The 23,584-nt window shown below is 32.7% G+C and overlaps 1 long non-coding RNA gene across 1 annotated transcript; it reads left to right on the top strand.

Moving 5' to 3' along the window:
- Positions 1-3,086: 3,086 nt before the first annotated feature.
- Positions 3,087-23,375, top strand: LOC116421583. Its single transcript, XR_004232016.1, has 3 exons — positions 3,087-3,457; positions 4,130-4,264; positions 23,187-23,375. It is a non-coding gene; the product is annotated as an uncharacterized LOC116421583 (long non-coding RNA).
- The last annotated feature ends 209 nt before the right edge of the window (positions 23,376-23,584 follow it).

The following is a 23,584-nucleotide window of genomic DNA, read 5'->3' as shown; positions in this document are numbered from 1 at the left end:
ATATATTTATATATATTTGTGCATATGTGTGTACAATGCACATGTCTAGATATATACATGTACATCCATGTATATTCATACATACATATGTGTATACATATGTATGTGACGTGTATGTATTTCCCAATCCCCAATCTTACTAAAAGAGAAGATCTCTCTCCATGGTCTCTAGGGAGGCAAGCTGGAAATCAGTTATATATTGAGGAGCCCCTCAATGTCTGCAATTTCTCTCTCCACATGTGCTTCTGAAGAATGTCTCTAGGACCAGTTTAATAAGCCCCGTATGTGTATATGCAGTGTTACACTCAACATTCTCTTGGCCAATTAAGTAAGAGCAACGTTTCCTTCCACATATGCAATAGCCTGTAATATATCTCAGGTTTGGATTAAAATTAGGTTAAGATTCAAAAATTTTTGAGAATTATTTGTTCACATCATTTAGAGGCTCACACATTGAAGGATATCAGATTTCTTTCATAACTTGTCTCTCAATCTATCAGAACTATGAAGAGGAAAGATCCAGTAGCCACTTTTGTCCTATTCTGCATTTTCCCAGATTGGCTTTTCATTTTCACATCCTTGCTTAGCACCTTTTTAAAAGTTGACTATTTATTGAGATACAAAAACCAAACAAATATAAAAAGTATATAAATATTAAACTCAACTTTTATAGAAGATAATGTAGTAAAGTTGTCATTAGTAACAGATTTTAAGGAAAATATACAATTTTACTTTTAAAGTCTTAAAAATATACATATTGTTTTATATACCTTCATTTTCATATATATGTATGTATTTATGTCTCTTCTCTCTAGAGAATTGTCCTCTGTAATAATGAATGAGATTTAAAAAAAAACAGTTAAGCAAAACTAATAAATACTAATGTTGAAACTGAGAGTTCATATTATAAGAGCTCATATATAACCATAGTATTATACTTCTGCAGAGAAGGTAGGGAAGTACACTTTATCTAATCTTCAGGTCTTAGCCTGTTGATTATAATTATATAGTGTCCAGATTTTTAAAATTCTTCCCATTTAAACTGTTCTGGTCATTGAAAAGACATTAGTTTAAATAAAATTTACATAATTTAATCTTTAAAAATGAATATATCAAAGATCAATATATCAAAGAACAAAGAACAATATATAATTGTAAGATTAAAATTACAATGATGAGACAACATGCCAAAACCAAGGAGATGAAATAAAAGAATTCCTTATGGGAATTTTTTTATTTCTAAACAATTACATCAACAAAAGTGTGAAAGAAGATTTATTTGATTTGAGCACTAACTTAATAAATAAAATACAACAATTTATTAACCCCCAAATAAATACAAAAATAGAAATCCTGAAAATCAAAGGAAATAAACAAAATTAAATACAAACCACAATCCAGTTAAGTAGAATTATGAACTAATTTTGAAGATAAAATAGATACTATGAAACAAAGAGACAAAGAAAAATAGGAAAGCCATATTACCAAAATTAAAATTGAGAATTCAAAACAAATGAAGAAAAATTATAAGTAATAATACTAAAGGAAAAATTAGGAAAAGGAATAATACCTCAAGATCCTTAAGTTGTAAAGTGAGTCAAATTACTGGAATGAAAATGAAGCATGGAGTATTTAAGTTTCATGGAATTTTTCAAGAGTGAAGCTTATTAAACAGTTGAATGATTTCTCATGAGAAGATGATGAGTGACATTTGTAGATATATTTTTTCCTCAAAAGTAGTTTGGCCATAGGTGTAATCTTAGCTACAGCAGATAGGTTGGCTAGCTTCCAATTGTAGGATTCTTTGATCTATAGCAACAGTAACAGTAGTTCAGAGCACTGGACTTGGGTTCTAGGTCACCAACTCACTCTGTGACATTGGACAAGTCATTTTACTTTCCTGGGCCTCATTTCCTCATCTACAAAAAATATAGGGGATGCTAGGAGCTTCTTTTCAACTCTTGTACTTACAACTCTAATAAGGCACACATAGTTATAAATGAAATAACATACAAGAAATTTGCAAACCTTAAAGAGAATGTAAATGCTATTAACAATGGCAATAACAATAATCATGATAATCCAATTACTCCTTTCTTCCTTTTGCTTCCTTCCTTTTCATTAGTTGACTAGTTGAATAAAGACCTCTATTTTCCAATTTAAAATATACCATAATTCTCCAATAAATATAAGTTGTATGTATCTTCACAAGTATATATATATATATATATATTGCCTGAATGAATTTAGCATTAAAGTTGACCTTTAACCTAATAGTGATATATTAATCTAATATGCTATATTATTAGAAGTCATATTACAACATTTAATTAGCTAAATATAATATTGAGATAATTAGCTGCGTTTTCATTGTTTATTTGCAGTTTCTTTAAGATCTTAGGTTTTCAGAACTGGATAGTTATAATTTTATTTCGTACATCAAAAAATCATTATTATTTTTAAAATTAAAATTGCATTCATTCACATAGAATCTTGTAAGGTTCTCAGTCTAGGATACATAGTATACAAATGGGCAAAATATAATTCATAGCAATAAGATCATAAGGCCTTAAATAAAAGAAAATCATTATCTATTTCAAGTACTACAAAAATCCTTGGGACTGTTGGATTTCTTTTTTTAAAAAAATCAAATGAGTTGCTGGGATTTATTAGTAAAATCTAACTAATGAATATTACACATGAAGCCTTAGGAAAAATCCAGTGTAATGGCAAAGAAAGAGGGGCACCACATTTTCCCTTTTTTATGTAAGTAATCACATTTTAGAATAAAACTCCATTTCAAATACAAATAGGCACCAAAAATGCCTATGTTTTGCTTTATTTATCCCACTTCTTGTAATAAATAGAATCCATCCTGTCTCAGACCCCCAAAACCAACAACAGATTTTTAATAAGAAAATTTTTGTATTCTTCCCCTAAAACACAACAAACTGTTTCCCTTCCCCCTTCATCAAGACAGGCGGTTTGACCAGTTGTGAACTCAGCATGACAGTGTATTTTCTGTGTACTATAAGTACTTGAAATAAGTGGCTCATATTCAGAAACCCACTTGTCTCATCAAAACACCTATCACCAAGGGTTAGCTGATGTTTCTGTCTGCCATGGCTTGTAACTACAAGAATAGACTTTTGCTGCTGAATCAAATCAATAACAAGCTTTAGTGAAATTCCCATACATATCCAGCCCTGGGTTAAGTGCTGGGGATACCAAAAAAACTGTCCCTGTCCTCAAAAAGTTTACAATTAAATAGAGGAAACACGCAATCAACTTTATACAAACAATACATACGCAGAATAAAGTAAAATGAGTTGTTTGTTTGTTTGTTTTTTCCGTCGTGGTAATTCTGGAATCAGAAGTGGGATGTTCTAAATACAAAAAGATGAGAACCGGATGTCTGTTCCCTTCCCCCACTCTTCCTCCTTTTGGCAGATGTAAGGTAAGAGATTTTCCTTTTAACTCTATTAAGGAGTTAGGAATAAATGTTGCCCATGGACTCTTGTTTGTGTGTTGATTTGTTTTCGGGGTTTTTTTTTTTTTAAGTATATAAAAATCCTTATTCCTGTTATACTGTTTCTGTTCTCTGTCTGGCTGACTCAAGTCCTGTTTTATTTGTTTTGTGTTGGCAAGAGTTTAGCATCCTAAAAGAGAGAATCTGTTTTATTACCTCCATCAACTATTGTGGGAGGGTTGGTATGTTTAAGTATGTGTTTCCAAATTTGGAGATCTGTTACAGAATGTTGCAGGCTTTCCAGCAAGAATGGGTTTGTTTGTAGATAATACAGACAAAATAAACAATTATTTCTCCTTCTCCTTGCATATGTCTGGCTTTTTGATCTTCCACCAAATTTTTTCTTCCCAGCTCAGTTAAATCTTTCTTTACCTGCAGGGGGTTGAACAGGCTCCTCTTCCCCCTCACATACACATCTCCACTCCCTGCCATCTAGTGAGCTTCTAATGTGTCTTCTATCCTCAGCCTATGTTTATATGTGTGTATGTGTTTTTTCAATTTTTCTTAAGGTTTGACAGCTCTTACAGACTGTGCAGAGAATGATTTTGTTGTTCAGCTAATCCCTTCTCTCCTTGTGTTTCTCTGATTTTTTGATCTTAGGTCAGTGTTTTTCTCTCATCTCAGCTGAGTCTTCCCACCTGCAGTGTGATTGAACCCAGTCCTGTTCAGCAATGTGACTGTGAGCCAATTATCTATCATTCAGTATGAATCTATGAAGAGGACAGGTCTTTTTGAGTAAGTTCCAGGAAGGGAACTCCATTATCTATGTGATTTATCATTCTCTTAAGTTTAGTTCTTATGGTAGTGCACTTGAGAACAACGGCAAATTAAAAATACTTAGATATGCACCTTGGTTTGCTTTTGGTGAATTTTTGAGCATCTGAAAAATCAAGAAAATGTCTCCTTTTCTAAGTGTGTGAATGATGCTGGGAGATAATTTGTTTTCTTTTATCTGTTTACATATGATGAATTAAACTGTATCTTTAACTCAGGAGAAATCTTTTTTTGTTCTTGACCTGATCAGCCAGAGATGTAAAAATTGTTTATCCATCCCTACTTAGATTGATGTAGATTTGGAAACAAAAATTAATTAGCTATAATGAGTTTTAGAAAGCCTGAAAGTTTTTCAGTAAGATCTAGATTTTTAAACTTAACTTGTTAATCTTTCCTTTTCATTCTGAACTTGGCCACTCAGAATGAAAAGAATGGAAAATATAAGAGAGTTTCTTTTCTCTTGTTCTTCTGAAATGTTATTGCTTGGAAAAATAAGCAAAGAGGTTGCAAAAACCATTGAATATTAATAATACCTGTACCATAAAAAGAGAAAGTAGGCCAAGGCAAATTGAAATAGTTCAAATCAGGTTTAAAATGTATTTGCATTATTTAATAGCTTTATGTGTTTTATGATTTTACCATAGACTGTTATATTGTCTAAGAGAAAAAAGAAAAGTAAATATTTGTACTCAGTGAAAAGAAGCACTTGCCTTTTGTCATTCTTTTTTGAAACTTGACCATTACAAGAGTAGAAATATAGAATGAATATGTTCTGTGTGGTGGCCATGTATTTACTCCTCTATTTTGTTTCCCCAGGATGGGGAAAATATTTTTCTTCAAAGTAGATTTTTTAGCATTTTTAATTATATTAAAAGAGTTCCTAAAACAGAAAATAATAACTTCTAATTCTTGTGTAATGTTTAAATGATTATTATTAGAAGCAAGTTAGCCCTCTTTTCTTATTTTTCTGAAGTGATAATTTGGTGCATATTTTCTTTTTTAATTAATCTTTTTCTGATGAGACAAATGTGTTTTTTATTTCTTGAGAAAAATTTCAGTGTGTTTGTGTCCTGAAAAATGATCTATTACAAAGTTTCAGACATGTTTTAATCAGTTGTATCTGAAAAAAATCTTTTTTTCTTAAATTTAATAATATAAAACTGCCTTATGTACCTTAGAAATATGTCAGACTTTTTGAATGAAATTGATCTGTCATTGCTAATATTTGAAAGTGAAATATCAGAAAATAATGGAGTAAAAAAATTTAGAAATTTGATATTGTTTAAAAAAACTTTGAATTTACAATCAAATTATAAATAAAAACACTATTATCATTGAAAAGATAACTGTCCTCCTTTAGAATTTAGCCTTCTTTTTAAAATTACCTATGCAAGGAGGGAATAAAACTGCATATATTGTAGATATTTGTTATTAACATTTTTTTGTTCTCCATTTGCCTAAAAAAAGAAACTATTTTAATATTTAGAACGTGTATCTTTAAGACAAAATCTTCAGAGAATCTTCATAACCTTCACATACTCAAAACATAGGTCTTTTTCCTAGCCCTTGAGCTATGCAATTTATGTTTGTCAGTAAACTTTCAAAAGAATTTCTGTAGGAGAAAAAAATACTGACAGTCAAAAATTATGACGATCAGAAATGGTTTTTTTTTTTTGTTCAGCAGAAATTCTTGAACCTTTTAAACTGAGTAATTATATAATTGATTTTAGGTTTTAAAGTCTTGGCTTAATTTAAATTCTAGATAGGTTTTGAATGAACAATTTCCCTTTATACAAAGAAGCTCAACCCTGGTCATTTACAGAAGTAAACTCAACTACAAGGTACATAAGGATCCCTGAAGCTGAATAATGAATTAGTTTTAAAACACTACATTATCACTGAGTAAACCTTGGTTGGCTGAAGAGATGGGGGCCCTGGGAGAGAAGGAGCCAGCACACTCAGTAAGTGTAGAATGGGGCAGGTATGCTGTTGTATGTCTGTACTGGTTGGGGAGTAGAGCTCTTAGTTTGAAGTTTCATGTCAGAGGGGAGAGCTGAAGTGAATCTTGAGACACCATCCTCTCCTCCCATGTTCAGAGGTGCTTACACTAATACCTTATTTTTAAAAAAATGAACCAACAAAGAAGAAAGAATCCAACCATAGAAAATTACTATTGGAACAAGGAAGACTGAGGTTCATCTTCAGAGGAAGTCATTGAAATAAAAAAAAAGCTTCTGCCTCAAAGAGTAACATGAAATGGTTCTCTACACAGAGAGAATTTATAGAAGACCTCAAAAAAAAATTAAAAATCAAATGAGACACCTTGAAGAAAAACTAAAAATAAATAAATAACATCCAAGAAAAACAAGAAGATTGTGGAAAAAAAAGTTAAACAACTAGAAAAGTAGATACAGTCTCAAAGATGAAAATAACTTTGAAAATTAGAATTGGACAAGAGGAAGCCAATGAAGCTATGAGAGACCAAGGAACAAACAAACAAACAAACAAACAAACAAAAAACAGATTATAAAGAATGAAAAAATAGAACAGAATGTGAAACATAAGAAAAACAACAAATCATGGAGAACAGATCAAGAAGAGAAAAATATAAAAATAACTGGACTCCCTGAAAGTTGTGGCCAAAAAAATGAACCTTGACACAATAATACAAAAAATAATCCAAGAAATTGTCATGGACTGATAGAACATGAGGAAAAAGTAGAAATAAAAGAAATCCGCTGATCACCATCTCACAGAGATCTTTTGTAGAAAACATATACAAACATTATTGCCAAATTTCAAAACCTCCAAATTAAAAAGAAAATTTTATAAAAAACAAGAAAAAAACAATTCAAATATTCTGGGGCTACAATTAGAATTGTACAGGAATTATCAGCAGCCACAATAAAAGACCACAGGTCCAGGAACCATATTAGGACTACAGCCAAAAATATCACATCCAGCAAAATTATCTATAATATTGAATGAGAAAAAATGGACATTTAACAAAAATTGCAGATTTTCAGGACTTTCTATCAGCCAAACCTAAACTTAATAGAAAATTTAACATATAACAGCCAATATTTAAGATCACTTTCAAGGAATTCAACATGGATAAAGTATAAATTTATTTTTTGTAAAAATTATTTTTTACATGTTTTTTATACATTGTACAATGTAACCATATATTTAAAATTGACATCAACAATACGGTAGCTCAAAAGAAAGATTGGGGCAGAATTAAGGGAAAAAAATACTATTTTTTCATGTTATACAAATGAGGTGCAGAGGAAGAACAGACACAGAAGCATTAGAAAGGGGAGAAGGGTTTCCAGTTCTGAAAACTTACTCACATTGGGTGTTATGATTCTTACAAGGTGCTAAGTCAATGGAATTGATAGAGACAATGGTTGTTTGGCAGGGTACTTAACAGTTCTCTAGAGGTACTTAGTATTTATTAAGAGTTCCACAAGATTCACACCTTTAAGAGAGCATATATAAGCTAGGAGCCTCAACCAGCCTGCACTTCGGGAAGCCCACAAGCCCACTCTCGGAGATGGAGTCAGATTCATTCCAACTTCCACCTTTGTACTGGCTGGAGACATTGGGAGGAGGAGAGATTGAAGCTGGCAGAGGCAAAGGACTAGCAGCAAGAACTCTGGGAACCAAGGAGAGAGATAATCCTCTAAGAAAGCTAACCGGGCCCAAAGAAGGAGACAATATTTTGAAGGAAAAAATAAAGGATCTGGACTTTAATTCCTGGCTGCATTTGAGGTGATTATTACTTTGAACTGAAACTAAGGCTGCATGCAGAAGCTCCCCAAGAAACCTTCTCCCAGAGAATATTATATTTAAGAGAAGAACATTACAATTGGGAATGCATTAAATAGGCAACATTACATATATACCATGAAAGGTATGAAGAAATGTGTATTTTAAAAGTTAATATGCCTCGGCCCCCAAGGAAGAGTGTGTGGACCCTGGAAGAAAAGAGATAAGGGCAAGAGAGAGGGGACACGCAAAATGGAGGCAAGACAAATCCATCTGATCAAGCCTCATTTTAATGGGTGCAATAGTACAGATATATATAGCAATAGAAAAGAAGGCAGGGTTGTTCAAACACAGTACAGGGTGGGGGTCCTAGACAAAGGGTTGGTATCCTGCCCAAGGATGAGCTGCTCAGATGTTTCTGGTGGCAGGAAGCTCTATGATGTGATTAGGGGATGCCTAGATATCTGCCTATTCAAAGTTAGGATGGGATTAGGAGATTCCTATTCAGGAAGTCTTTGGTATGATGTGATTAGGAGATTCAACCTATTCAAGGTTGGCCTTATGTGGCTGTAGATTAGTGCCGGCTCCCCACATTAATATATATATATAATTAAAAAAAAAACTCAAATGAGGTCATGAAGACTTGAATATGACTCGAACAACCAAACAATTTCTATGAGACAATTTAATAGCTGTCAAAGTCTTCCTTCTATGTAAACATTTTGAATTTGTTTTATTTGTTTTTAGGAAATACTATATAATTTAATTGTCTGTGATGACATACAGCTAAAAAATGATTAGCAAGCCACTCTTTTCATTAATGGACATCAATGCTCCAGCTTATATGAGGGGTGGAATCAAGTTGGTGAGAGCCAGAGAGATAAGACTTCTAGTATCTTCTCTCTCAATTTGAGTCTCTTCTATTTCTTGGGTTTCTTGTATAAAGGTTCTCATTCTTGGAGACCTGAATATTTACCCCAATCCATTAACAATACTACCTGGAAGCCTGCTGGGGAGAAAAAAAAGACACCAACAATTACAAGACCACCAGCAGATACAAACAGCAAAGCCTTCAATAGAGGATCCACAAATGTCCATTTAAAAGACTCTAAAGGTTGACATTGCAATAAAAGGGCAGCTTCAATGTGTTAGTAACCTCTGTCCTGGCAGAGAGGGAGAGTAAATACAAACTACAGTTTCTAAAACTCCAAGGATACTGAGTTGTATTAACTGACTTTAACAAATGTCTCTATCATTTCTCTATAAATTTTCATATATTCATTTATTATGTGAAACTTCACTTTTTTATTATTTTTGTGAGTGTTAGTTGATTAGTATTGTTTATTTTGAAAAGTATTGTGAATGAGTTACATGTAACAGGAATGTAGGACTGTGCTAGAAGCACCAAATAAAAGGCAATTAACTGTATAAATATCTTTTATTAAATCAGTAAATACAAAAGTTTTTCACGTATTATTCTGTATTGTAATATAACTGTGAAACCCCCATTTTTGTATTATTAATGTTACTAATACAATAACTATACTGTTATTCCAAACATAAGGAGTGAAATTTACTGTGGTAGGTGGGATTGTTTTATGACTGTCATTTTGACTTGATCTCAGTTCTAATTCAGGTAAAAGTGTTTATGCTACTGAGCTGATAATCCACCACAAAAGGGGAAAGGCCAACAGTGGCCCACAGGGAATGATGTCTCTATCTCCATCTATTAATTATTAGTTTCTAGTGAATTTAGATTACTGGGAAGATGAAGAGTTTGTCTTTATGAAGACTATGTCAAGATTATCTTGACTCAGCTTCCCTTTGGTGCCATTTATTTTTTTGAATAGAAAAGCTTCCCATCTATCTGCTCCTCTAAGAACAGAGGACCTTATGTCTCTTAAGTAATGTGCAATTATGAATTGTAATTTGGCTATTCCAAATTATTTTCTGATATTACCTACAACCAATTGGTTAAGAAAATTTGTTTCACTATTTCTAGTCATATGCTCCAAGTCATTATTAATCAGAGAAATGCAAATTAAGACAACTCTAAGATACCACTACATACCTGTCAGATTGGCTAAAATGACAGGAAAAAATAATGATGATTGTTGGAGGGAATGCGGAAAAACTGGGACATTGATGCATTGTTGGTGGAGTTGTGAATGAATCCAACCATTCTGGAGAGTAGTTTGGAACTATGCTCAAAAAGTTATCAAACTGTGCATACCCTTTGATCCAGCAGTGTTACTACTGGGCTTATATCCCAAAGAGATTATAAAGAAGGGAAAGGGACCTGTATGTGCACGAATGTTTGTGGCAGCCCTTTTTGTAGTGGCTACAAACTGGAAACTGAATGGATGCCCATCAGTTGGAGAATGGCTGAATAAATTGTAGTATATGAATATTATAGAATATTATTGTTCTGTAAGAAATGACCAACAGGATGATTTCAAAAAGGCCTGGAGAGACTTACACGAACTGATGCTGAGTGAAATGAGCAGGACCAGGAGTCATTATATACTTCAAAAACAATACTAGATGATGACCAGTTCTGATGGACCAGGCCATCCTCAGCAACGAGATCAACCAAATCATTTCCAATGGAGCAGTAATGAACTGAACCAGCTATGCCCAGAGAAAGAACTCTGGGTGATGACTAAAAACCATTAATTGAATTCCCAATCCCTATATTTATGCCCACCTGCATTTTTGATTTCCTTCACAAGCTAATTGTACAATATTTCAGAGTCTGATTCTTTTTGTACAGCAAAATAATGGTTTGGTCATGTATACTTATTGTGTATCTAATTTATATTTTAATATATTTAACATCTACTGGTCATCCTGCCATCTGGGGGAGGGGGTGGGGGGTAAGAGGTGAAAAATTGGGACAAGAGGTTTGGCAATTGTTAATGCTGTAAAGTTACTCATACATATAACCTGTAAATAAAAGGCTATTAAATAAAGAAGAAAAAAAAAGAAAATTTGTTTCAGCTTGCTTTGTAAGAAGTAATCTTGCAATATTTAGACTCAGATCTGAAAGATGTTCTTACTGTTATCGTAGTCTTACTTCCTCTCAGAGTAAATCTCCTAGACTAATAAATGTCTTATGACATATTCATTTTCAATATTTCTTCTTGAATTCATGGGGTTAGAAATACAGGACTGAAACAATTTTCTTGTGAAACAAACTATTTCCAGTTTTTTTTTTATTATATCTCAGTTATATTCCCAAAGTTTAAGGGATCCCCTGTACTTAAGAGTATTGACTGAGAGTATGGAGTTCACTAAGGGATATAGCAGGTAAAACTTAATCCATTAACTGACTCAGAAGATCATAAAAACTTGTTCTAATTCCAGGATATCTTGTCTTTCTTCTCTCCTCAAAGTTATACTTTATCCATATTCACCAAGTGAAAATTCTGGTAGTAGTGGTGGTAGTAGAAAACAATTGAAACAATTATAACATATTAATGACTTTAAAGGCCTTTTTGTCACATTTCTTGATTTTTCTCTAATGTCAATTGTCCTTTTGAATATGTATTTGTAAATGTTCATATTTGTATTGATTGGAGTTTTCCTTGTAAAAAAGTTATTACTGAAAGACTTTAAAAGAATTTAGTCTCAGAGTTAGTATTCTGCTTCATCTAGCAATAATGACAAAGGCACTCTCTTTACTATTCAAAGTATAAGAGAAATTGAATGATGATGTAGATTTCTTAATGCCTGTTCCATTCTTAGTCTAAAAGAACAATAGAATAACCAAATGTAATTCTTAAAAGAACATAGCTCTAATTTGGACCAAGATTGGATTTAAGTGACCTGATACTCATTGCTCTCAACACTCTGACACTACCCTAGCACTATATGAGACTGTTATGGCACTCCATACCAATGAGCAGATAAAATGGCAAACACTGGTAAGGTGCTAATGAAATGTACAGTCTGCTCACTTCTCAAGTATCTAAAACTCTGCCTTGACCACTTGGCATCTCCCGTCATGACTTCCAATCAAAATGGGGCCCTTCAGTAAGGAAAAGGTCTTTCCCAATGTGAGAATTTGTTTTTCTTAACTGAATATTTGTTATGGAGTTTTCTTTTTCTTTTTCCATTGACAGAAGAGAGAAGGAGAAAGAGAGAGGGCAACTAGCAGTTAGGTTGTCCAAAGAAAAATAAATAGGAAAAAGAAGTAATTCAAGCATTTTTTAAAATAAAAAAACAACATGAAAAACCAGGAGGAAACACAGGCAAGTAAAATAACTTTTAAAGTTACATGTAGAATTTATTGTGTATTTTCAAAGAAAAGCAAGACATACAATAAATTCCTAGTTTTATTTACCATCCTTTTTTCTCTTCTATTTTATATATGGGGATATTCTTTTTATTTGGTGTTTATTAAATTTGTGATTTTAAAAAAAATTTAAGATATATAGGGAAAGTTGCCTTTAACCATTACTAAAGGAGTTCATCCCAGATCTTGTTATCTACCTACATTACATTATACCAAAAAAAGCACAAGACACAGACCTACACATCACATTGCAAGGAAGCTTCTTCATTGACATGCTTATTGTCTTCTTCTCCTCCATCCTGTGTATTATATGCACTTCAATCCCCAGAACAGAACATCTCTGCCTCTTGTCCTGAATCATTGCTTTTCATCAGGACCAAGTCAAAAAGAACCTTTTCTTTTCTTGACATGCTAATGGAATTTTGGAATAAACTTTGATTTCAAGTGTAAACCAAAAAAAAAAAAAAAAAATCCCATTCAACTCTTTTGTTTTACCTTCTTTGATCTCAGTTATTATGCAAATCTAAACAAATGAGAAACAGATTTCTGAGACCAAGAATAGACTTTAAAATTTGAAAGTTTCCTCATTTTTTCCCTGAAGTTCCAACAAATAGTCCTCCCTCCCATCTTACCCTCACTGGTGGACCAGTTGTGAACCCAGTACACTTGTGTGTTTTTGGGATACTTTAAGGGATGGTCATATTCAAAATCTCAATTCCCCTTAGAAACACTTTTCTTTATGTGTCAGTTGATGTTTCTCTCTTTTATGGCATGTAACAATGTATAAAATAAAGATTTTGAATTTTGAATTTCAATAAAGTGGGTTTTCTAACCACATTACAATAAAGAGGTTCAGAGACAACCAAAAAAGAAAAGTATATGAGCATTTCTTAATGCAATTAAGAAATATGAATAATATTATATAAAATACTGGCACCTTACTAAGAACTCCACTAATTCACTGATGAATCAAAGAGAAAAATTTTATTTACATTCTTACAATAGCAGGTGCCCATCAAGTTGGCACAATCTTGAAGCACAGAAGCCTTTTATTCCCTGACTTGAAATACAAGTCCCTCCTCTTTCTGCAATGCCTGGGTAATCTTCTCAATAAAAGATGAATGAAAGCAGATGGACAAAGTGGAAATTTTATCATCTTACAAGTTGATTTTATATAGTTATAGATAATATAGATATAGATTTACCAAAAATGTTTCTAGAAATATTTAGCTTGTAATAGCAATGATTTTATTTTTTGTTCCCTTCGTGTGTTTTTGTTTTTGTTTTAAGAAAAACAATAACAATGAAAAATTCCCTAGTTAAATTTAAATCCCAGCATTTCTAGTACTTAACTGTATTGATACCAGTTATGCTACAGAGAGACAATGATTCTTGCCCACCAGTTCAAGATATAACAAAGTGATAAGAATAAATGTGTACTTAGATCGAGGACTCCATCTTTTTTATGTAATGAATACCTTTGACAGTTTAATGAAGCTCATGGGCCTCCTCTCAAAATAGTGTTTTTAAATATATAAAATAAGAAATACAGGGTTACAAAGTAAACTTATTACATCGAAATAATTATCAAGATCTAAAAAAAAAAAAGTTTGTGGACCCCAGAGTAAAATCTCTTAACTAGATTGTTTTTAAAGTTCAAGTCTAGAGAACCTCTCAACTTGAAAAGTTCTTTGTTTAAAAAAAAAATTATCATTACTGTCAGAACAGATGAACATAAAGTACTTTCAAGCATCTTTGTATTCAAATCCTGGGCAAACTTAATACTTACTAGCGATTCATCACACAGTTAGATGGTTTTCTCCTTCCATCTGTAACTCCAAATCTTGGTGATCTATAGCTGAACCACTTGGGACCACTGTGAAGCACTCACTGCCTAAATCTTGTAACTGTTGTTATAACTCCAATCATTATTCAATAATTTTGTATCAGGTTTGAGGGGAGCAGTTATAAAGTGAACCAAAATGCTGTTTTCGTTTTAACTATCTATCTATCTGTCTATCCAGGGTCAGACTACCCAAAGTTCACAATAGTCCAGTAAGGAACTTCAATTATATAAAATCATTGGCCACAGAGATAGAAATGTATGTTGCTTCACTGGTGCCTTTCTCCTTTTAATGTCTTCTTTCTTGTTTTCTCTTTCGCAAAAAGAGATGAAATGCTAAAAGTGATTTTCCTAAAATAAAGCACCAGAGAAACATTTTTCTTTTTCTTTTATGACTTTAAAGGGATGCCCAGGTTTGTGTTTTGTCTTCAACTTATTCTGCCCTGGTTGTGGGAAAGGATTACTGCTAAACATTTCTGTTTGGCAAAATTAATATACACCCCATGCACCAGCTGCCAGAGGCTTTTCCTCTTCTGGCTTTTCCCCACCCCCAATTTCCCTCATCCCCAGCACTGATGGATGGATCAATAGGAAATTGGTGCTTTCGAGATTCAGCTCAGCCATAAATTCCCCTGTCCCTTCCCTTCTGCCCACAGGACATAATTGACACTGACAAGACCACTGAGACAAAGCTTTTATTTTTTTAATCCTTTTTTGAAATGCACCAAAGCTAGGGGAAACATTGTCTGCAAACTTGTGGGCAGCAGCACAAAGAGGCATCTGTATCAGTCAAAGAGACCATTCAACTTTGTTCACATTTTTCTGATGATTTGGGAATTTATACACTGATGCTTGTTGCCACCACAACAGGGAACAGTACTTTTTGAAGACTTTTTTTTTTTTTTTTTTTTAGCAATAACCTATTTAATTAAAGAAGTAGGGGGTTTCTTGTTTTGTTTTTTGGTTTGGTTTTTTTTTTTTTTTTTTTTTTTGCCATTCCAAGTTTGACAAAGCATCAGAAAACATGAATATTTCCATATGTAAAGAATAGAACAAAGCAAACTGCCTAAGAAATTGCAAATCTCTATTGTATATAACTTGGTTTTAAAAGAATATACCCAATTTAAACAGTCTCTGTTTCCATCTGAATCGCCTTCTGATTTCTTCTGTGCATTAAAAAAGTGCTGCATTGGCTCTCTTTCCCTTTTAATTTATTCACTCATTCATTTATTTATTTTCATATTACTATCACTTTCTCCCTTTCCTCACCAAATTCTCTTTCCCTGTCCCTTTCCAAATACAAAACCTCCCTGGCACTACATAAACATAGTTAAGCAAAACAGATAAGACATATCAAAAAATATAGATCTCATTCTTCATTTATAGTCTTATCATCTTTGTCAAAGATATAGGAAGTGTGTTTCATCATTGGTTGTCTGACATTGTAATTGGCAATGGCCAAGCACCAGTTTGGAATTCTTCAGTATTTCAAAATTGGTTTTCTTTACAACCTCCTTTAGGAAACTTTCCACCAAAATTATTAATAAATTAGAGGAACATAGGATAGTTTACCTCTCAGACCTGTGGAAGGGGAAGGTTTTTATGACCAAAGCAGAACTAGAGATCATTACTGATCACAAAATAGAAAATTTCGATTATACCAAACTGAAAAGTTTTTGTACAAACAAAACTAATGCAGACAAGATTAGAAGGGAAGCAATAAACTGGGAAAATATTTTTACAGTCAAAGGTTCTGATAAAGGCCTCATTTCCAAAATATATAGAGAATTAACTCTAATTTATAAAAAATCAAGCCATTCTCCAATTGAAAAATGGTCAAAGGATATGAACAGACAATTCTCAGATGAAGAAATTGAAACTATTTCTAGTCATATGAAAAGATGCTCCAAGTCATTATTAATCAGAGAAATGCAAATTAAGACAACTCTAAGATACCACTACACACCTGTCAGATTGGCTAAGATGACAGGAAAAAATAATGATGATTGTTGGAGGGGATGTGGGAAAACTGGGACATTGATTCATTGTTGGTGGAGTTGTGAACGAATCCAACCATTTTGGAGAGTAGTTTGGAACTATGCTCAAAAAGTTATCAAACTGTGCATACCCTTTGATCCAGCAGTGTTACTACTGGGATTATATCCCAAAGAGATTATAAAGAAGGGAAAGGGACCTGTATGTGCACGAATGTTTGTGGCAGCCCTTTTTGTAGTGGCTAGAAACTGGAAACTGAATGGATGTCCATCAGTTGGAGAATGGCTGAATAAATTGTGGTATATGAAAATTATGGAATATTACTGTTCTGTAAGAAATGACCAACAGGATGATTTCAGAAAGGCCTGGAGAGACTTACACGAACTGATGCTGAGTGAAATGAGCAGGACCAGGAGATCATTATATACTTCAACAACAATACTATATGATGACCAGTTCTGATGGACCAGGCCATCCTCAGCAACGAGATCAACCAAATCATTTCTAATGGAGCAGTAATGAACTGAACTAGCTATACCCAGAAAAAGAACTCTGGGAGATGACTAAAAACCATTACATTGAATTCCCAATCCCTATATTTATGCACACCTGCATTTTTGATTTCCTTCACAAGCTAATTGTACAATAATTCAGAGTCTGATTCTTTTTGTACAGCAAAATAATGTTTTGGTCATGTATACTTATTGTGTATCTAAGTTATATTTTAATATATTTAACATCTACTGGTCATCCTGCCATTTAGGGGAGGGGGGGGGGTAAGAGGTGAAAAATTGGAACAAGAGGTTTGGCAATTGTTAATGCTGTAAAGTTACCCATGTATATATCCTGTAAATAAAAGGCTATTAAATTTAAAAAAAAAAAAAAAAAGGAAACTTTCCACCAACTTCTCTTAATTCCAGTGCTTTCTCTCTGTAATTATATATGTGTAAATATATATGTATGTGTGTGTGTGTGTGTGTGTGTACCTATTTACTCTCTATATAGCTTACTATGTGTGTATTTATGTGTCTTTGAATGTTGTCTTCCCATTAAATTATAAGTTTTTTAAAGTTAGGGATTGTCTTTTGCCTCTTTTTGTATCCTTAGCATTTAGCACAATGCTTGTACATACTAGATACTTAAAAATATTTATTGTATTTAATTGAATTAAATTATTGCATGTATTGTTTTCATAATTCTGTTTATTTTACTCTGCAATGTGTGTCTTCATCAGTTTTTTCTCAATTTATCCCTTTCATCACTTTTAATAGCACAACAATATTGTATTATATTCATATATCATAATTTGTCGAGGTATTTCTTCAGTGATACATACTATCTCCCCTTCATTACAAGAAGTATTGCTATGAATATTTTAAACATATTTTTCTTTTCTTTTTTCTTTGATTTCTTTAAAGATATTTTTCCTATTACTGGTATCACTGGGTCAAAGATATGTATGATTTTATGCAGGGTTTCTTAATCTTTTTTGTGCCATGGACACCTTTGTGAAGCCTATAGCCTCTATCTCAGAATAATGATGTTAAATGCTTAAAGTAAAATAAATAGGATTACCAAAAAACCAATTATATTGAAGTGCAGTTAGTAAATCATTTTTTAAAAACAATCTACAGATCCAGGATAAGAGCCTCTGGATAGCTTTGGGGATACGGAGTAAACTTGCTGGAAAACCAGATAACAATGTGGCAGAAATTAGTTTTAAACCAACATATAACACAATAAGCTTCAAATTGCCTAAATATGAAAGCTCATATGATAAACAAATTAGAGGAACAAAGATACTGCAACACTCTGATAAGGGTCTGGTATCCAAGATGTGCACATTTCTTCTTTGGTTTTTAAATTTTCTGTTTTTATATTTATATTTGTTACTTTTTGATTTGTTGTCTCTCTCCTTTCTTTTTTTTTTTTTTTTGCATGCCTATTTTAATAATAACCTCCTATAATTCCATCTCCCTATCTTTTATTTCTCCTTCACCTGTTTTTCAAGACCTCCATTTCCTCTGTCTCTCAGTACTTCCTCAGATCATTATCATATCACTTTTCTCCCTCTCCATCCTCAATCCAATAGATAGTTATTTCAACTCTATACTGTTCACTTCTCCTGAATTCACCTTGTTCTTATCAAATTGTAGTCCTGGATTACTGTCACCATCAGCTTTCTGCTGCTGTTCCTGCCAATGAGCCATTCAGTCACTGAGCAAAGCTAAAGGAAATACCAGAAGTATATTGAGTAGATACATTACAAATTCATGTCATCCAACCTCAAAAGAGCCCTCCCTCTCTACAGCCGAGGAATCCTTTTATTCCTCCCTATCTCATTCCCACAGAAGCTATTCCAAATCTTTGCTTTCCTACTCAAGCATCTCATATATTCTCTCCCCTGTCTCTGTTTGCCTCTTTACTAAAAAACTGAGGACATTTATCTTGAATTCCTACTTCTCTCGTTATCATCATCTTAAACCCCTGAACATTATGTCCTACTCTCCCCTGATCTTTCATACTTGTTTCATGTTTCAATACTCATTTCATACTTGGACAGGTTTACTTCTTCTTATTAGGAGCATAATCCCTCTCCTGGATTCTCATGTTACAAGTATTGGCTGTAGTACAGATAGCAGATTAGTTTTAGTTCCTACTATAGCTTAGAACTCAAGAGATCTTCAGCCTCCTAGGGACCAGAGATTCTAGGTTTGTGCCATCATAGCCAGCAAGACAAGCCTTTTCCAATTTTTTTCCTCATCCCATGGTTTTAGCCTATGAAGACCTAGAAAGGTCATGAGAAAAATCAGTTTCTAACTAGATATGTTGAAAGACGGAAAATTCTCCTGATACTATATAAGGATTCTCTATATAAGGGTTCCATTGTACTCTATATCTGGTTGCTGCAAGTAAATAATACCTTTCTAAAATATATTTGCTATCATAGAGACATAGCCAGAAATCAGTCTCATATAGAGAAATGTTTATCTTCTGGAGTACTTGCTGCAACATGGGAATTGTGTTGGACACAGTGTCTATTTCCCCCTCTAATGGGTGTTATAATGCAGTTCAAATGAATATTTCATGATAAAAATCAATGTTAAACAGACAAAAAAAAAAACCTGAAAACAAAGAGCAAGTAGAGAAAACAAACTATTCTTATTGGCAAACTATTCTGTTCATGCAAGTGGACACAATTGACCTGAAGCTTAGTTTTTAAAAATACAAGAACTTCTTTTTTTTTAAGTAAAACAATTTGTACATATTTAGTTTAGATTATCTTAGATCATCTTAGATCAAATGGATTCTGCCCCAAAGAAAGAAAAGAGAAAGATTATGTCACCACTTCAGACTTTATTGATAAATTCTCTAGAATTGTATTATGGAAGATTAAATTGAATTAAATTGATTAAAAAGATCATAGATTTAAACTATAGATTTTAGATTTAGAAATCTTCAAAATCTAGTCAAAATTTAATATGCCCATCTTACAGCTGAAGAAATTAAGGCCAGAAAAGATAAATGACTTTTAATGACTTGTAAGTGGCAGAGTTAGGATTCAAAGTTAGGTCTCTACCTTCTGATTTAGTATTCCTCTGAATCCAAATCTGGTACTCTATTCATTGTATAGTATTGTCTTAGAAAGAGTATTCCAAATCCTATGAATAAATGTGGGGTTTCTCAAAAAATCATCAAAATAATATTTTTTATTGCCTTACAACATTTTTATTGCTTTTCTCTTCTATGCTTTGAAAAATTAAAGCCACCATTCTAAGATGCCAGCATCCCATTTCTTTGGCCAATGTTGACCCTTTTAATCTCTTACCTATGTATTTTTTAGTTTAGCATTTTGCTCTTGTATTTAAATATTGTGTTCAATGCAGGTCTTGACAAATTTTAAGGAGTCATCCCTTTAATAGCCTGACAGCTTCAACAAATCTCCTCTGAGTTCCATTATAAGAGTCAATGCTCATAGGCCACAGAGGGGAATTCATATTCATAGGAGAAGGTAATCTCATGTGAAAACCTGTCAAATTGATGTTACATCCTCCACAGCTAAACTGTTTACAAGGTTTGGTATAACATAGCTACATTATCATATTCACACCAAGCATATACTATTCCCTTCATCTTAGGAAATCTTGAAGGTGAATGATATAATAAATATGATCTTGTATGCAAATACTATCAATAAATATGGACTGCTTAGCATATGTGCTTTTTCTTTGCCATAAGCAGAATTAGTAATGGAAAAGCTCCTGCCTGCCAAGAACTCTAGAGTAATCCTGTCATGAACTATTAATACAGAGATCTGTGGTGCTTCTTGGCAGCTAACCACCAAACCCACAAAGTTGTGTTTAATTTGCTCTTAGAGGATAGAATTAGTTTTGCTCACAGAATTGTACCCAGGTGATATCTCAGTACAACACCTCTGGAAGACATCCATTGCTAAGCTTGTGACAAACAGATAATGGCATGGTGCATGGATGGCATCAGCATCAGTGTTCTGTTACAGACAGGCATACCTGAAAGCCGACACAGCAACTCCAATAAATGTGAATCCTGTGGGGGACTTTGGCTCTATTCTGCAAATGTTGAGCTTTACATTAACAAATGTGTCCCTAGAAGTCCTATTAATTTATACCATAAACAATTGTATGGTTTCCCCTGCAATTAGGCAGATTAGGCAGTAACAACAGTAGGAGTAAGAACCTGTATTCTTCTTCATAGGAGTAGTGCTTACTCAGAGAGAAGCTGTTTAAAATATAACTCAAGAAATACCTCCCGTCTGGGGATAATCAAGATTGAAATTTATAACTTATGAAGGCTATATAACTTTTTGCAGACAATTTGGGAATAGGAAAATGTATCTTATCAAGTTAATAATAAGAATGATAATATTATATATCTATCTTACAGTTATGTGCTACTTGATACTTTTCAGAGTGCTATCACATACATTATATTATTTGGTCCACACAACAACCTTGAGGGTTTATAAGCACATATTATTATCTTGATAATTTCATAGCTATTTTTAATTTTATAGAAATTTAAGAGTATTTTTGTCTAAATTCAAATTCTGCATATTTGATAGTATAGAATCATAGTGCCTAGGTGACAAGATGCTTCTGCATTATAAACATTTTCTTCATAGTTTTCTGAAGTCTAGACCAACAAAACAGTAAATCAAGCCTTGATTTATAGCATTTGTCAATTTATGTAGAGGTAAATGTTCAAGCTGAAAATTTAACATTTGGTTTTATTTCAAGATGGCTCCAGGTGTCCTATATTATTCCATTTTACAGATAAGGAATCTGAGATGTAGGGAAAGGAATGAAAACTTATCAAGGCCTCAGAGGAAAGATTTGAGCCCAGATCCTGAACTTTACTACTAAATCATCTTGTTTTGCCCTTATAGAATGTAGCCCCAGCCAATAGTAAGATGTCTCCATACTCTTGAATTCTGAGTAGATCACAGATTTGGCAAAACAAAACTACACATTCATAACTATAATGTGGTTTCTCCTAACAGAACCTCTAGGCTTTCCCTTTTTCACAAATCAGGAAACATCAGTTTTATTTTGCTTCTTATTCCTTACTTTGTAAGCATGATTCAAATATTCAAACAAAGGTAAAATTATATGTGGGAAAGAGATGCAACTTTAATTTCAGTTTATATTCATTAATAATCTTTTTATTTATCATAATGGATAAAACAAAGTTGCTATTAGACTTAAAATTAATAGATCCAATACATCATAAGATGCTTATCTCTTTCTCCAAAAATCTTTTGTGATATTGACAATATTCTCATTTAAAACATCATGGAACCTCTATTTCACTTGGCTTTTAGAGATCATAGTTACTGTTATTGTTTAATAGACAACTGGAATATTGCAGAAATAGCAACAGCTTTGCAATTCTTGTAATTCTTGCTGGCTGTTTGGAGTAAAACTGTACTATACAACTGTATTCTTACTATCAAGAATTTCTCTTTATGGAATCAGGTAAAGAGTATGGATTTTAATTTTGATCTCTAAAAAATCTGCTGAAAACAGAGAATTAAGGTCAATAGCAACTTCTTTCTTGTCAGAACTGCTATAATAACATAATAAATGTTATTATAAGAAGAAACATATGTTTGTGGCAGCCCTTTTTGTAGTGGCAAGAAACTGGAAATTGAATGGATACCCATCAGTTGGAGAATGGCTGAATAAATTATGGTATATGAATATTATAGAATATTATTGTTCTATAAGAAACAATCATCAGGATGATTTCATATGCCTGGAGAGACTTATATGAATTGATGCTAAGTGAAATGAGCAGAACCAGGAGATCATTGTACATGGCAACAAGAATATTATACAATGATCAATTCTGATGGACTTCTTATGGATGAGGCTCTTCTCAACAGTGAGATAATTCAGGCCAGTTCCAATGATCTTATGATGATGAGAGCCATATACACCCAGAGAGAGGGCTGTGGGAACTGAGTGTGGATCACAACATAGCATTTTCACTTTTTTTCTTGTTTGCTTGCATTTTGTTTTCTTTCTCATTTTTTCCTTTTTAATCTGATTTTTCCTGTGCAGTATGATAATTGTAGAAATATGTATAGAAGAATTGCACATGTTTAACATATATTGTATTACTTACCATGTAGTGGGGGGGGGGGGGGTAAAGGGAAGAAAATTTGGAACACAAGATTTTGCAAGGGTCAATATTTAAAAAATTATCCATGCATTTATTTTGAAAATAAAAAGCTTTAATTTAAAAAAAAAAAAAAAAAAAAAGGAAGAAGAAACTTTGTAAAGAGAATCCTAAAAATAATCTGTGAAGAGCTGGAAGTTTACATCTAGAAGTTGCAATTTGGATAGACTATTTTCTGTGATATTTGAATGAAGAATAATGAAAAATCATTTATATTACATTTTCTGAAAAAACTAAATATAATTTTTATCTTATAGAAAACTATGAAGAGGAGTGAACTGAATGCTAAACTTGTGTTTCTGAAAGTAAAGTCATCTGCTATCAAAGAGGTGGTTTGAAGTAATCTGATCTTTATCATAGACAAAATATTACAACTAATTACATATGCCTTTATTTTATTGTTTACTTCATTTGTTAATAAACTTAAAATAATAACTATTTTTACAAAAAAGACATATTAAACTATTTATAATCAATAAATGAGTAATTATTATTAAGAAGGAGAATTTATTCTAATTTATTCAATAATTACAATTAATGAATGAGGATGAGGTTTAAATCAACTAATTAGTTAATGAAAAAAGTATTTGCAATTTTAAGGATTAGAAAGGCAATATCCAAATGAATCAATGGAAAACTCTAGAGCTCAGGTTGA

The sequence above is a fragment of the Sarcophilus harrisii genome, chromosome 2 (assembly GCF_902635505.1).
Source record: "Sarcophilus harrisii chromosome 2, mSarHar1.11, whole genome shotgun sequence".
NCBI lineage: Eukaryota > Metazoa > Chordata > Mammalia > Dasyuromorphia > Dasyuridae > Sarcophilus > Sarcophilus harrisii.
Note: the sequence above shows the minus strand (reverse complement) of the source record. Positions and strands in the feature narration are given on the sequence as shown.